At 49.3% G+C, this 16,333-nt stretch overlaps 2 protein-coding genes across 14 annotated transcripts in view; one reads left to right on the forward strand and one right to left on the reverse strand.

The window, feature by feature from the left end:
* TRH (thyrotropin releasing hormone) overlaps positions 1–612 on the reverse strand; it is a 51,260-nt gene extending 50,648 nt beyond the window's left edge. For both annotated transcript variants that reach the window (XR_010373268.1, XM_064453381.1), the window contains exon 1: positions 234–612. The gene's annotated coding sequence lies outside the window, so the exon portion shown is untranslated. The remainder of the gene's footprint in view (positions 1–233) is intronic.
* Positions 1–16,333, forward strand: part of TMCC1 (transmembrane and coiled-coil domain family 1) — a 200,199-nt gene that overhangs the window by 62,356 nt on the left and 121,510 nt on the right. For 3 of the 12 annotated variants that reach the window (XM_064453366.1, XM_064453365.1, XM_064453370.1), the window contains exon 1: positions 14,575–14,687. The exons of 4 other annotated variants lie outside the window; for them this stretch is intronic. The gene's annotated coding sequence lies outside the window, so the exon portion shown is untranslated. Of the gene's footprint in view, positions 1–14,574; positions 14,688–16,333 lie in introns of those variants that run through there. 5 more of the 12 variants (XM_064453373.1, XM_064453371.1, XM_064453379.1 and 2 more) reach the window with 3 other exon arrangements.

Consider the following 16,333-nt stretch of genomic DNA (forward strand, 5'->3'; position numbering starts at 1 on the left):
AATGAGATATTTTTCTCTCTTTATAACTTCTGCTTCCTCAGTGAGGATTTCTTTGTGTGGAAGACCTCCAGCATGCTTGGGTGTTGTGTAGGCTACTGCACGGCCTCCTGACTTGCAGAAAAGCACCTAGATACACGGATCCACCTCTTTTCCTGCTGCACCTCCCTGACTGACAGAACAGAGAGAAGACAGAGAAAGCTGCATCTGCAAGTGTTCCTTCTCACCATCCTCGCCTGGCTGCCTTGGCTTGGACAGTCCAGAGATGACACTAGTATTTGCCTACGCGTTTCTCTCCTTCCTGCGTTCGCTCCCCGGAGAGCTGCTCCCGACGCACTGCGCTGCGGGGATCGGGAGCGCGGGCGCCCAGCGGGCCCACGGCGGAGAAGGCCCTCGCGGGGGGCCTCGGCCGGTCCCTCAGGAGGCGGCTCTGGCCTCGAAGTACCTGACCGCGGAGGCAGGGAGGGAGACGGTCGTGCGCGGCCAAGGCCACGGCCCCCGTGCCCCTCCCACGGTGGTAACAGCTACGGCCAGCCGGGGGCGAGGGCCCGGCCCGACCCGGCCCGTCACGGAGCGGAGCGGAGCGGCGGGGTCCCGGCCCGGCGAGGCCCGGAGCGGCGGAGGCCCGGCCCGGAGCGGCGGGGTCCCGGCCCGGCGAGGCCCGGAGCGGCGGGGGCCCGGCCCGGAGCGGCGGGGGCCCGGCCCGGAGCGGCGGAGGCCCGGCCCGGAGCGGCGGGAGCCCGGCCCGGAGCGGCGGAGGCCCGGCCCGGAGCGGCGGGGGCCCGGCCCGGCGAGGCCCGGAGCGGCGGAGGCCCGGCCCGGAGCGGCGGAGGCCCGGCCCGGCGAGGCCCGGAGCGGCGGAGGCCCGGCCCGGAGCGGCGGGGGCCCGGCCCGGCGAGGCCCGGAGCGGCGGAGGCCCGGCCCGGAGCGGCGGGGGCCCGGCCCGGAGCGGCGGGGGCCCGGCCCGGAGCGGCGGGGCGCTGCTGCCCTCTGCCGCGGCCGCCCGGCAGTGCGCGCGGAGGCGGAGCCGTGCTGAGAGCAGCGCCGGCAGGGTTGCCGTCCTCGGTTGGGACTTTCAACGCCTGTGCTGGAAGACCCGGGCTTTCTCCTGAGCGGGCTCGGTGGTCCAGTGAAAGAGATGGTAGTTACAGCCTCTGTGCACACACCCTGCCCCGCGTTCAGGCTGTCTCGTATGCAGCACACGCGTGTACATCTGCGCCCTAGGTGATTCCCGGGCGCATCCCGGGCTCGGCGGCGGAGGTACACATGCACGGGGTGTGGGGCGCAGATGGCTGGCTGGACGGACAGACGCTGCCAGCTTATTATGAATTGCTAGGTCTGAAATGTCGACGGGGCCCTCAGGTTTGCTCTGTATTTTAGGAGCACACACATAGAATTTGTTCTGCCGGAACGCCAGCAGTGTGCAAGTCAGGCCAACAGCACAGCCTCTGCGGGGTGCTCCAGGGCGTCCCGTCACCCCCGCGGCCCACTGGCTCGCTGGCGCTGCTCTGCAGCGCTGGTGCCAGCAGCTGCTGCAGCCTGCCAGCTCCCCCAGGCCACACCCGCGGGCAGCAGGGGCGGGAGGGCACGACGAGCTGCTGGGCTGCAGCCCCAGCGAGGCAGCGGGGAGCGGCGCCCCACGCCGCCCTCGGCACTCGGCCAGGCCCCGCGGGTGCCGGGCAGCTCTGCGAGGGAAAAGCCAGCGGTGCTGCTGCGCACAGGACTCCCGGAGAGTGGGAGCGGTGCTGGGCTGGGACGATGCGGTGGGCTCCTTTGTCAGCCCGGCTGCAGTGAGACGGCGGGAGCAGGAGGTGGCACTCCTGGGTAAAAAAAAGTAGATTTCGCGTGGTCGCTTTGTTATGCCCGCACTCTTCTTGCAGCAGCTATGCCTCATCAAGGGGAAAAAATGTCCAGGGTTTCATTCTAGTTCTCAGAACACCGCTAGGAATCAACGGCAATCCATTCACGAAATAAGGAAACGTGGAGGCATTCAGAAGGTGCATTATTTTTCATCATATTGTTACATTACACCATTACCTAGAGAATGAGGCGAGCCATGCAGGAAACTTTGTAAAGCTGCTGGCATGACAAAGTTGACCAGCACTCCACCACTGTTAAGAAAAGAGAGTAGGCATGCACACGTTAAGAGAAGGATTCCTTTTTCTCCTCTCCTCCCTCATTCCTACTGAGCTGCAAAAGAATGAGATAATGCAGAAATGAACTGACCTCTTTATTCTGTGGGGCCAATAGTGATTTGAGCCTAACAGTCCATTGGTTTATTGCTGTAATTCTATTGAAGCCAGAGAAACACAGCAGCAGAGATAGTAACCCAGTAACTCATTGCTCTGTCAACATCCTCTAATGGAAAGGACACGGATCCTCTCTGCTTCTTTAATGAATAGCAAGTATCACACATCCATGAGCCACAGGCATCAGTGTTTGGGAAAGGCTCAAACTTTCCTTCAGCTCAACATCACATGCTTTAATACAACATCTCCATCTCCAGAGAGGGTTGATCATATTTATCTAGCTCAAGAGCAATGATATGAGACTGACTTGCTTGGAAATGCTACATGGAGAAGGCTACATTTTTATTACTATTTGCATTAATTACTTTTATTAACTTTCTCGGCTGGCTTGGAGCACTTAAGAGAGACAGAGTACTTTGCAAATGAAAGTACATTTTTTTTCATCACATTATTGCATTACATCATTATCTAGAGAGCAAAGTGCACCCTTCAAGTTATAACAAGCTGTAATTTCATTGAAGGCTCCCTAGGATTTCTGGATCACAAGAGCAAAGCTGCAGTGATTTTGTCACAAGAGCCAGAAAATAAAATTACAACCCCTTTAATACCCAACTGGGGATATGCTATTGCTCTGATATATCCCAGGTTGGGTTAAGTGTTTCTGATATGCTGAAACTGGATTGATTATACCTTTTAAGGACATTTCAAGCCTTAGTAACTATTCAGAGGCAACATTGGCATCACTGTCCTTTCCTGCTCCTTTGACATAGAGGTCAGAGCCAAGAGTCTGTTTGGCAATGAAAGGCATGTTTTTTCCTGCTCCTTGGGAGGCTGTGCTCTACTTTGTGAACCATGAGGAACAAAAGTAAAGAACTACCTGAGAAAATTATTTCTGCAACTGAAGGTAGCAGCTGACTTCAAGACCTATGGAAGCTAGCCACTTGCTGGCAAAATTTATGGGAAATCTGTATGCTTACCACACAGTGAAAGAATCTCATTGCTCTACAATGAATGCGCCCCATTTTGCAGCACTCCTCTCTGCTAGTGTTGTATAGCTGGGTGCATCTCACTTTTACTATGGTCTGTGGATGGCTTGCATACACTGATGGGTGTGGGATGCAATGCTCAGCTCAGTCAGAAACACAGGAATTTTATGATACCTGGAGCTTGGTTTGAACTCATTGCTGAAACATAAGCAGCTGGCTCACTGCTACAGTAACATGGCATGGTTCTATCTGCATATCAGCATTAGCATAATTTCTGGTCTGGGATGTTGTAAGTTGTTCATACATGTACCTGGGACTAAGTGAGCCCCTGATCAGGAACCACTCTTGGAGAATTTCAAAGCAAAGTACTGTTACCATTCTTGGACTTCTGGGAGTTAGCCTGGAAAGATTCCCATTGAAGCACTTTACTTCCTGCTGATTCTTGGCCCTAAAATCACTCTAGCCTTTTGTGATTTGGAAGTTTTAATAAAAATGTCTCTATTATGTTGGCTCTGGAAGGAAGGGGGGCCCAAGAAAGCTGGTTAATATTCAAGGATCACCTCCTCCAAGCTCAAGAGTCTTCCCTTCCAGTGAATATGAAGTCAAGCAAAAATGCCAGGAGGCCTGTGTGATGAACAAAGAGCTCCTAGGCGAAATCAAACACAAAAAGGAAGCATACAGAGAGGTGGAAGCAAGGACAGGTGACCTGGGAGGAATACAGAATCATTGTCTGAGCATCCAGGGATGAAGTTAGGAAAGCTGAAGCCCAAATGGAATTGAATCTGGCCAGGGATGTCAAAGACGACAAGACGGGGTTCTGTAAGTACATAGGAGACAAAAGGAGGACTAGGGAAAAAGTGTGCCCATTGCTCAATAAGACAGGGGTCCTGGTTACACAGGACCTGAAAGAGGCTCAGGTACTGAATGCCTAATTGCCTCCGTCTTTACTAGCAAGACCAGCCTTCAGGAAACCCAGGTCCCAGTGACCAGGGGGAAAAGCTGGAGCAAGGAGTTGTACTCTTTGTGGAAGAGGATGAGCTCAGGCAATACTTAAGAAAACTGGACCATAAGTCCATGGGCCCTGATGGGATTCACTCAGGAGTGCTGAGGGAGCTGACAGATATCATTGCAAGGCCAATCCCAATAATCTTTGGTTGATCATGGTGACCGAGAGTAGTGTATGAAGGCTGGAGGAAAGCAGATGTCACTCCTGTCTTCAAGAAGGGCAAAGAGGAGGACCCAGGCAGTTACAGCTGGTCAGCCTCACCTCAATCCCTGGCAATGTGATGGAGCAGCTAATCCTGCAAACCATTTTCAGGCACAGTAAGGACAAGAAAATCATCAGAAGTAGTCAGCATGGCTTCATCAAGGGGAACTCATGCTTGAACACCTCAATAAATTTGTACAATGAAATGACTGGTCTGGTGGAGGAGCAGAGAGCAGTGGATATTGTCTACCTGGACTTCAGTAAGGCCTCTGACACTGTCTCCCATAAGATCCTCATAGACATGCTGTAGACGTATGGGCTGAGTAAGCAGTCAGTGATGTGGATTGAAAACTGACTGAATGGCCAGGCCTGTAAGGTGGTGATCAGTGTCACAAAGTCTGGTTGGAGGCCAGTAACTAGCAGTGTACCCTAGGGGTCAGTCCTGGGTCCAGTCATGTTTAACATCTGCATTAATGATCTGGGTGATGTCCATCCTTGGAGATACTAAAAAACTGTCTGGACATGGTCCTGGACAGCTGGCTTTAGGTGGTCCTGCTTGAGCAGGGCATTCGACCAGATGACCTCCAGAGGTCCCTTCCAAACCCAGCCATTCTGTGATTTGTGTTAGTGAGGAAATTTCTTTAATTCAAGCCACTGTTTTTTGAGAAAGCAAGCTTTACATTTTGCCCCTCTTAAATTGCTTCCAGTGGTGACTGTTTTATTAGGGCACTTCCTGTTTAAACTTCCATCTCTGTTATGCTGTAGCTTATGACATTTTCCCGCTGTTGTAAAGCAACATGATTTCACTGGGCTTTTGTTTAATAGATGCCTTGCAGGCTCTTTTTAATGACTCTAAGTGGGACTTTGTTTATCATGTGGGTATCACATGCCACCTAGATATTAGCCATTGCTAAATACAAGAGGGGAAACAGGATGTGAATCTTTTAGACTAATATTTTCCAGTAGAGATACCAATTTGATCTTTAATTACTTTACCACACATACAGAACATTTTTAAGAAGTCTAATTAATTTTTGATTCCTTCACCTTCTTCAGACTTCTGTAACCCTTTCTAAGTGACCAGTCTGAGCATTGCAGTTTCTGTCTTGGCAAAACTACCAGCCAGTATGGAAAGAGTTCCAAGATTTCTCATGCAAAGACTGAGCCAGGCAAAATCAGTCATAACAACCATTTCCTCTGCATCAGCCCGGTACGTAACAGAGCAGGCAGGATACAGAGCACTTTCTGGGAGGTCCTAGAATTTTGTGGAGCAAATTCTTAGTTACATCCATCAGTAGACAGTTTTCCATCTCTCTCAAGTTACTTCTGTTGAAGTAATGAGTGAAAGGCTCAACTGATATCTGTAAAATACTTTGGTTTCATGCTTTGCCAGTGTAAGTGTCTCCAAAAGCTGCAAAGACAAGGTAAACTGTGAAGGGTTCAGCTGGGTTTTGGCTGGTGAAGGTGAATACTGAAGGGAAACTGCAGAAAGATGCAGCACTCATTTCATCCTGTCTCCTGGGAGAGATGCTCATGCGTTGTCCAGCCTAAATTTTTTTTCTCTCCAAGGGAGGGTCTTCCCATTCAGCAGTCATTGCTTCAGAAATCGAGCATCTGCCTTGGTAATTTACAAGTAATAAATCCAACAGGTAAAGAAGACGCCATAATTATACACCATAGGGTGCGCATACAGCACATGCTAGCAAGAATTATTAGCCAGACTGTTTGCAGGCCTTACATGTTGTATAAGTCCCACCTAGATCAGGGGAGATGCCTTTTTTGGCTCCCCTCTCCACAGTGTCTTCTACACTTGCAAAGCAACTTGGAAATCAGGCTTAAATTATAGCATTTGCAGCATGCCCTGCAATCTCTGGAGCATGAAAAACAAGATGTTGCCCAGCTATGCTCTATTCTTTTCTGCAGGGTTTTCTGCTTCACTGAGAAGGAGTTTCAAAGCAAGGAGTGCTGCTTCTGCTCCGTGCCTTTTCCCCATATGCAGCATTGTAGCATTATCATTCTCAGCACAGGCCCTCCATGGAAGGGCAAAGCAATTGAGGTCCAGTGGACCTCTGTGAGGGAAAAATGTCCCATGCAACATATTCACTGTCCCAAACACAGGGGCGTTCCCAAGCATCACCTCACTAACGCTGTCAGTTCCCCAGCAGCACAGCCTGCTGTGTGGCAGGGGATGCACTGTGTCACATGCTGGAGCACAGGCTCTCCCCAGCCTCCTCACAGATAAACAACCCACCTCTAATTATTTTTCCTCATTGGTCACAATTTTGTCACATCTATAGCCAAATTTGGTATTTTTGACACTGTTACATAGGTAATTTTGGCTTGATATTATTAATATGATTACCTAGATGAAGGCAGCCTTGCATCCGACCTCTCTTCTGACCCTATCATCCATGCTGGTCATATTTAATTTCCATTATATGCTTTTTGGACAGAACTATCTTACTTTAGCCTTGATACTCCTACCTACTACTAATTAAACACAGTCTGCATACCACAGCGATGACATAACCCATACTTCTGCCCTTGCACAGTTTTCATTGCACCTCTGGTTCCCATCAGAGGTCTTAGCTAGCTTTGAAGCCTAATATTCCAGTGGACACTGTTGCTCACGCTCATAAGCTGATTGGCATTATTGACTTGGTCCTGCAGTTTCAAAGCAATGTAGTAGTTTGGTTACTTAACCCATGGTGCCATAATAAGCCTTTGTGTTAGAAAATTCTGTAAACCAAGCTCCTAAAGGCTGTTTTATATTCCAAACCCCAACACAGAGCCATACAGAATCCGTAATAGCATATGAAATTATAAGCCACAAAGAATCCAGATAAGTACATGGACTAACAGGATCCTTGCTGCAGTGTGCCTGACATTCCACCCTTGAAAGCAAACAAAACTCCCCTGGAACTTGAGTTGCATGGGTATAAATTAGAGGTATAAATACTAGCTGCAAAATTAAATCCCAATCAGTTTGAATCCAGTTTGCCCATAGCATTTGGTATCTGACATGTTAAAGAAGTTCACTCTGTGGGTTCGAAGTCCTTATCTAACTTAGAGTCCTAACTTCCTGGTGGTCTTTCCTAGAATTTGGTACTGCCCTAAACACTCATCTGAGATGACTCAGTTTCTGTCTGAATTGGTATTTGGGTCTTGCTGTGTCACAGCTTCCAGTGGAATAGTCTCAGAGAACTGTAGGGGAATAGACAGGGATCGGCAACCGGAAGGTCACGGGATGTGACGGAAAGACAGACTCCTCCCCATAGGAGTGGCAGGAACAGGAAGCGCAAGAGCTATATAAGCGTGTGACGCAGCTAAATAAACGGACATTTTGTATCCATCATATTGGTGTCTGTGCATCACTGTCCCCAGGATGGGTAGAGCCCTGTGTCCCGGAGATATGCGGCCCAAGATAAGTTCTCCCGTAGAAGCGTACAGCTACAGAGAACGTTATCCCTGATATTACCCGTTCTTTCCAGATTTGCCTGATTAACAGGTGTCATTTTGTACTGACATCACAGGTGTATTTGTGAAAATCCTCTTAGCAAACTCCTGACCCCTGCTCTGCTTTCTGTACTTCCAAGTTGATGGCCTGTTTTCAGTTAAGCCCTGAAGGCTAACTCTTTTTTGAATGGTGAGCTTTGCAGCTCAGCACTTTTTATTCTTGCCATGAAAGCAAAAACAATGTTATGACTGCTGACATTTTTGTCAGAGCATGCCAATGAAGGTTAAAAGATATGCCAAAGCAGATGCCATTGTATTTGCAAGCAAGGCTCAATGTTCTGCTTTATTTCTTATTTTCAAAGAATGGCTACAGTTTCTTCCTGCTCTTGGGCAACTGCTGGTGTGGTTAGAATCTGTCAGAGAGCAATAACTTATTTAACCTGAACAGATTTAAAATTATTCTCCTGTTTTTCAGTATGCATTACCTCATTGTGTATTTCAAATGTACATGCCTGATCTTGTGCTTGCATACATGAGCTACCTGAATTATCCTTTATGCATGCAATATGAAGAGATATTAATAACTTTAGTATCTTTATCAACGATCTGGACGAGGGGATTGAGTACACCCTCAGTAAGTTTGCAGATGACACCATGTTGGGCGGGAGTGTTGGTCTGCTTGAGGGTAGGAAGGCTTTACAGAGGGATCTGGACAGGCTGGATCGATGGGCCGAGGTCACTGGTAGGAGGTCAACAAGGCCAAGTGCCGGGTCCCGCCCTTGGGTCACACCAACCCCAGGCAGCGCCCCAGGCCTGGGGCAGAGGGGCTGGGAAGTGCCCGGCGGAGAAGGCCCTGGGGGTGCTGGCTGACAGCCGGCTGGGCATGAGCCAGCAGTGCCCGGGTGGCCAAGGAGGCCACCAGCCCCCGGGCTTGTGTCAGCACTGGGGTGGCCAGCAGTAGGGCAGTGATCACAGAAAGGGTTTTCAAGCATTGGAACAGGCTGCCCAGGGAAGTGATTGAGTCACCATCCCTGGAGGTACTTAAAAGATGTGTAGATGTGGTGCTGAGGGACATGGTTTAGTGGTGCACTTGCCAATTTTTAGGGCCTCCTTCTTACCTGTAAGCAACAGAGACTTTGATTTTCTTTCTCATGTGAAAGACAGGAATTCATGCCATAAGTGATTCCTCCTGCCATTTGGACAAGGCACCGAGCCTGACTTGACTCACAGGGAAGCATCAGATGTTCATTTGTCTAGCATCTATTTTCCTAGACATCTCCAGTCCAAGTATCACTGCTTTCCTTGCTCAGCCTAGCAAACCTGACAAGACAACAGCCTGGAGTAGTCTGGTTGTGAAAGAGAAGCTGCTGAAGTCATTAGGAGGTCATTTATTTTCTGAAGATACCTACCTGTGTCTTACTTCTTTTTTCAGTGTTTTTCAGTGGCAGCTACCAAATGCACGAATAAGGGAGGAAAGAGGGAGAAAGAGGGACTCAGATATTGTGGTGTCAGCCAAGTAAAAATTTTGGGATGATGGCACTATGACAGAGTACTATGACAGAGTCATAGTGGTAGAGAAGAGTAGTGTGTGGTCAAACCCTGTCGGAAGAAACCTCATAGCTGAGCCCCATCTGTCATCATATTAGTTGCAGCGTTCCTCCCAGGGCCATCTCCCTGGGCTTTTATCATTCTCCAGCTGATGGTGCCCCTTCTTCTTCAGGCTGTCCTTGGAGACCCTTAACCAGAAAAGCAGCCTGGACTTACAGTCTATGTCTTTTTCCACTTGCAACCGCAGGCACAGTTCAGATCTCATGGTTTTGGCCATGGCTTGTGTTTGTTTATTTTTTCCCCACTGTGTTTTTGGCAAGGCTGTTCTCTTCACATAAGCGGCTGTGATGCTATTTCAGTGTGTGACTGAAATTGCATGCTTTAGTGTATAAATCAGCTAGATGAGGAAGAAAATGTGTATAAGGACATTTCTTCCGTGGCGCTATCATATGATAGGCATATGAAATGAGACTGTGACAGAGTGAGAGCTTATCTTCCAGAGCTTCAGATCTCAGCCCATAAGGATGGCAAAGTGCTCGTGCTCATGCTTAACAGAGGGTTACAGCAAATCCTGTGTTTCAACAATCACATTTCATTAATCATAGCATGATTTGGGTGGTAAGGGACCCTTAAAGATCACCTAAGTCCAACCCCCCTGCCACAAGCAGACATCTTTCACTAGACCAGGTTGCTCAAAGCCCCATCCAACCTGACCTCAAAAACTTCCGATGATGAGGCATCCACAACTTCTCTGGGAAACCTGTTCCAGTGTCTCACCACCCGCATAGTAAGAAATTTCTTTTACCCTTACTAGAAAAATAATATTTTTCCCTACAAAATATTCCATATCAGTCATCTCTGTGTGAGCAGGGTAGCCCTTCAGTGCACTGATTAAAGCACATGAGCTTTTGTGCTATGTAGCACCTGAAGAAGTAGCGTGGCTAATATTTACGTATAGTCCGACTGACTAGTGACTATAGCAACTGTATAGGAAAGGGAGTTCTGGCACCTGGCCCATGAGCTCACACTGCCAGAAGGAAGATGCTGGGAGCTTGGGTGCACCCACATGAGGCTAAGGCAGCTAAAGGGCAGCTGTCTCACAACGCCCATCACTCATGGGGCATGTGATGCCAGGATCATCTCTGGGCCCTGGGCAATTTGTCTGTGAGCCACCTGTGGCTGCAAGGACAGATGATAGATGATAGAAGACTAAATGGGGCATACTCTACTGACCTCACCCATACTGCAGGGGATGTGGTCTAAGCTTTGAGGTGCTGGGATCAGTCACTCTACAAATCTGGGAGTTAAACAACTTGAAAACTTCCTTGTCTAACACTGAAGCCATAAGGTTCACTGCAAGTGGTGGCCAAGCAGGCCCATGCTCAGCCTATGTTGAACTGCCTGGCATCCAAACCCTGTAAAGTAATCCCTTGCAAAACATTGGAAATAGCCTGTGACCCATAAAAAGACAACCCTTTTTTCTCCTCTCTTTGCCCAGTATCATTCCAAACCCTACCCCCAGACATCTGTTGGTATATGTCAAAGTAATAATTCCCTCGTAGTGAGAGCACTGCAAAACTGAACTATATCACATGGATATTGGGAGACATCTGTAATGCAGCTATGTCTTCTGGCACTAGGCAGGAAGGAATGAAATTGCCTTGTGAATGTAAAGGGGGTCAGTTTTCAGGAGGACGGCAGTCACAAAACAAACTCGTGGTTGTTGCTATAAGGCCTGCCTGAGAGCTGATGCTGAATTAAAGGGTCCATTTTTTCCAGGTCAGATCAGCAAAGATTTTTCACCACTCTAACCAGAACTGCCCTCCTGAGCTTGTGTTTCTCTCTGTAACAAACTCCCAGGGTAGCTCATGTCCTTTATTCACCATTTCTGGCAGTATAGCTGATGCCTGCTGGTGCTTCTGAAATGGTATCCCAGCAGTCAGGCAGAGCTAGTTTCTATAGTGACCGGAGAGTAAAGAACTAAGCTTTAATGTGAATGTAATTTATCAGTCCGTTACATTAAATTCACTGTTTATTTCATGTCCGTCTTCAGTCTGCTACTTGGTTTCTTCCCAGCAACTCCCCATTGAAAGAGCAGAAATTATACAAGGACAGGACCAAAAATAAAAAAACCCCAAACATCTGGAGGCACAGTGGTTCATATCTGCAAGGCTGGGGACTCTCCCCTTACTGAAGGGCCTAGCTAACAAACCAAGGGCGGCATCATGAGAACTGACCAGGGTAATATAAGTGATGTTTTGAGAAAGGCATAGAAAGGTAAAGTCCACAAACTGGTGTTCCCCCCAGCCCCCGTAGGAATCAAAGTCGATTAATAGAAGCACAAAGAGACCCTCCCCAGTTTCAGCCACATGCAAGCTATTTGCTCTGGTGTCCTAGTCTAGCTTTCACCCTCCTACATTCTATTTAGATCCACAGCCTGTCACAGGACCTTCTTGTGCAAATGAGCTTTAAGAGCTGTGCTGAATGCCACCACCTCAGAAAAATAACTGCATGCTTATTTTGCATTCACTTTGCACTGGCACAAGCCACTGTGTTGGACAGAGACCAGTGAGGGCCAGAATGTTTTCTCCTGTACAAGGAGTGAACGGATTTTAAGTTGGCACATTGATCTCCTGAAACTCTGGAGCTCTATTAGTGATAGCTCAGGTAAGTGTCTAAAACAGAAGTATCTGTAATAAGTGTTGGCTCCTGTCCATAGATACACGTAGGTCTACAGATCTGGATTGTGCATGTCCAAAATATTGTGCTGTCTGGCTTTCAAAGATACTGAGCTCCTTTGGATTCAATTGTTCCGAAAAAACAGAGAAGATGCTACAAAGCTATGATACTGAAGCCATTCCCTGAATGTCTATTTGTAGATTTGCAGCGTTCCCCTCTTTGAATTAGTGAATATTTTTTTTTTAAGTTAATTACACAGTACAAGATCAAATATGTAGAAATATATTGCAGAAAGTCCTGTTAGAAAGTATATAAAGAAGGAAAGTAATTAACAAGCCAAAACATCAATACGCAGTACCCGCAGAGAGGGATAATTGTACTTGATTTACTTCCTTGGCTACCTGGTTCATCACTTCTGTGTGTTGTCTAAAACTACAGATTTCCTGTGAACTTTTGAATCTGATATTCTTAATCATGTTGTAGTTTAAAGCCAAATTTAACGTCAGCTGGAAATCTAACACTAACAATGCATTACTTACTTGGATATTTGTTATTAATAAATAAGAAAAAATTGAATTACTAAATATTTTGAATATAAATGCCACCATGTATGCTGTTTGTTTACCTTGTATACGCTCTGAAGTTAGCCAATGAAAATTCATCAGGCCAGGTTCACTTGCTGCTTTTGGTCAGTCTCACCTTCTGTTCTCATGTGCTGACGCAGGATCCCAGAGCTTGGTTATTCAGCTTTGAAAAGGAGGAAAGGTGAAAAATGGTTTAAAGAGAAATTTCAAAAGATCTCTTTCTAGTTCTGCAAAATGTTTTTTTAGGAAATAGGGGAAGGAACAAAGTTCCTGTCAGCTTTAAATAAACTGTCCTCATTTCCTAGATCCTGAAAATCATGCAATGCCCAGCCAGACCTTAGATGACCAATTGTTTATGGAAAGGCATAAGGCTTCTTTGACTACTGAAGCATCAGAGAAGGAAAGCAGTGAGGAGGGAGAGGCCCTTAACAGATGATACATCCAGCACACTCCTCACTCCTCAGTGGAGCTCTATGTCAGTGGTGCATATTCTCTTCAGTAGGCAAAGATCCACCATCTCGTATTTCCTGCCTTTAGGTTTTCTTGGCATGTCAGGATCCATGTCCTCTCTGCACACCCTGTGTCTGTAAATTCAAGTGGCAGTGCTTGGATTCAGCATACAGCTCTTGCCTTCTCTGTACACCCCAACATGACATAGCCAGGCTCTGCTGTAGCTTCAGGACACACTGGACTGTGACCTGGGGGACGCACGGGGAGAGACAAGAAAAGCTAGCTGGTGGCGGTGATGAAGGGATTTGAGTGGGAAAGGTATTGGCTGGTGTTCATTAATTCTTGAGCTTTACGTGAAAAAACGTAAGAATTAATAAGCCCTGGTTTAAAATAAAAGTCAAGTTGTATAAATTCCAACCTTTTTGCAGCTAAATACATTAATTGCATCATACAAATACATATCAAGGCAAATTTATCATCAAATCAGCTTCCAGAAAGAGTTCAGCCTTCTAAAAATAAACACAGTCACCCTAGATAACATTGCTGTTCAGATGAGGAGAGATGGTCAGGTCAACCGGAGCAGTGTCTTTCAGATCCTGGTCTTTGGTGTCTTCTCAGGGCACTTCATCTAACTCACTGTTAGATGAAAATGATGGTGGAACACCAGAAGCAGCTGATCAAGGAGCCCTTCTGAAATACCTACAATACAGTTTGACTATTCTAAAAGCTCCTGAATGGTGATCACAACCCTAAGCACTATTCCATGCAGCAAGCTAGAGGTCACAAACCAGTTTGCAACCTGATACCAGGTATGAATCCTTCCTAGAGCCTATTGTTAGACAGAGAACCTGTGACTGCCAGCCATCGTGGGCTTCACGGGGGACTTCAAATAACCACGTTGTCAGGACTGAAGGAGCAACCTAATGCCCACACTGCGTATCTGGGGCAGTCCGAGTCACTGCTGAGGCACACAGCGGAGCTCAGTCGTGGCAAGCTGTTCCGTTCGAGGCCTCTCTCCGGCAACGGCTACAGAAGCAGTGCCTGCAGGGCCCAGTGGCAAGTTGCAAACGTGGGAAAAGGAACACGAGAGCAGAGGGAAAAAAACGCGTCAGAAAGGTGGTAGGAGAGGAGCAGTGTGAAGGGTCTATTGTCTACAGTCTGGGACTGCTGGAAAAGGGCTTAGAAATCACACGCGCCACCCCGCGGCCAGCCAGCACGCTAGCAGCACAGCCTGCCGGGGGGCGCGCCGTGCAACCCGGGCATCTCCCGGGGCACGGCTCGGCGGGCGGGGGCCGCGGGGCCGCCCCCCTGCAGGCCCCGCGGGGCGGCCCGCGGCCCGCAGGGACATGTTGGGCGCGGGCGTGGTCTATCGCCCTGCCCCGCCCCCACCGGGTGACGCCACCGTGCGCGCCCCGCCCCACCCCTCGAGGCTGCGCGCTGACGTCGTGCGCGGCCGGGGCTAGTGGTCTGGCGGGGCGCGCGGGGATGGAGCAGCCGCCGGCGGCGCACTCGGGGCGCCTCCGCTCGGCCGGTGAGTGACTGACCGGCCCACCCCGCGGGTCGGCGCCGGTGCGGGCTGGGGGTGGCCCTTCCCGGCCCCGCGGCCCTTGGGCAGCACGGGGGGGACGGGGGGATTCCCCGCGGGTCGAGGCCGGCGCTGAGGCCGAGGGGATCTCCGCGGGCCGGGTCGGGCGCGGCAGCCCCGGCTGCGCCCACCGCCGGCGGCCTCACCCACTTCCGGACCTGTCGTTGGGCCGCGCTGTCCCGCCCCACCCCCGCCCCTTTTCTCCGTGCCCGGCTCGGAGCCCCCCGGAGGGAGCCGCGGCCCAGCCGCCTCGGGGCCACCCTCCCAGGCCACCCCATCCCAGCCCGTCGGGGCTTGTTGCCGGGACCGGTGGGGGCGGGCCGGGGCGCAGGTGCGGCGCGGCCGGGGCCCGGGGCCGGCGGGAGGCGCGCAGCCCTCGCAGCCGGCCGGCGCCTCCCGGGAGGCCGCGGGGCCCGGTACGCGTGTGCAGAACTGCCTGCGAAGGCGCTGCGGGTGCCCGGCCTCTTTGTTTTGGAGGAGTCGGCTGTGTCTGACCTTACTGATTTTTAAGATAGCTACAGTTTGGGTGTGTTCTTCACGTGTTCCTCCCTACGTTAGCTGTCTTTTATGAGGTAATTAAGATACTAATTATTTTATTGTAGTGACTTGTGAGATTAAATTTTGCCGTTCTGAAATGGGTTTTCAGAGACAGGCCTTTAAAGTAGAGAACTTCAGATGTAAAGCAGTGGCTTCTGAGCACTACAAGTACTGAAAGTTGTGAGGCTTAGAACTGAAACTATCTGTTAGCTCAGCATGTGTGTATAGCTGCTGTCGGCGATAATACCAGAAAAACCTAGCGTGCATTAGTAACAAATACTGTGGCCAACAAAGCTGAGGCAATCACTTTCGCTACAAGATTTGATCAGTGAGGAACCCTACGGAGGCTTCTTGGTGGGCAGAAGGTGTAAAGGTACAAACTGAAGGTGTAACGATCTGAGTGGAAGTACAGAGGAGGAGGAGAGAAATGTAACTGTCACTGCATCAGAAATGGTGTCAGTTGGCCACAAACCTTAAAATCTAATGTTTCCGCAAGGTGGAAGCCCTTAGTAACACACACCTGAAGTAGTAATGCCCTGGACCTGAGCCAGTGCAAGAGGGTCCCCCTGAGTTTGGGGAGCAAGCCGTGCCGTCCTTGCGGCTTACTGCTGGTCCTGTCTTGAGCAGGATTAACATGTTGCAGGCAGCTTCGTGTTTAGTCAACAGGACGATGCTCCTCTCGGGGTAGGTTCTTTTTCCATCTTGAAATGTCTGGGGGCGAGGAAAGCCAGGTGTACTAGCCAGGATTGTTCCTCTCAGGTGCTGGAGGACTCTCTCCCTGCTCTTGTCTGGGGACAGCGAGGCCCCCCAGCTTGCAGAACTTGCACTGTTAGTGACCTCCACAGCCTCACAAGATTCCTGTGCCAAACAGACAAGTTTATTGGAGCTTTGTATCCACTCTGTGCAGTTCAGCTGCCTGATAAACCCACTCAACCGATCTGGAAGTCATTCAAAATATGGAAGCAAACTAAAGATGGAGGAAGATCTCCTTTGTGTCAGTTTTGTGTTAGAAATAAACTAGGACTTCAGGCTTTCATGCCATTAAAAAAAAATTG

This window comes from Phalacrocorax carbo, chromosome 6 (genome assembly GCF_963921805.1).
Source record: "Phalacrocorax carbo chromosome 6, bPhaCar2.1, whole genome shotgun sequence".
Lineage (NCBI taxonomy): Eukaryota > Metazoa > Chordata > Aves > Suliformes > Phalacrocoracidae > Phalacrocorax > Phalacrocorax carbo.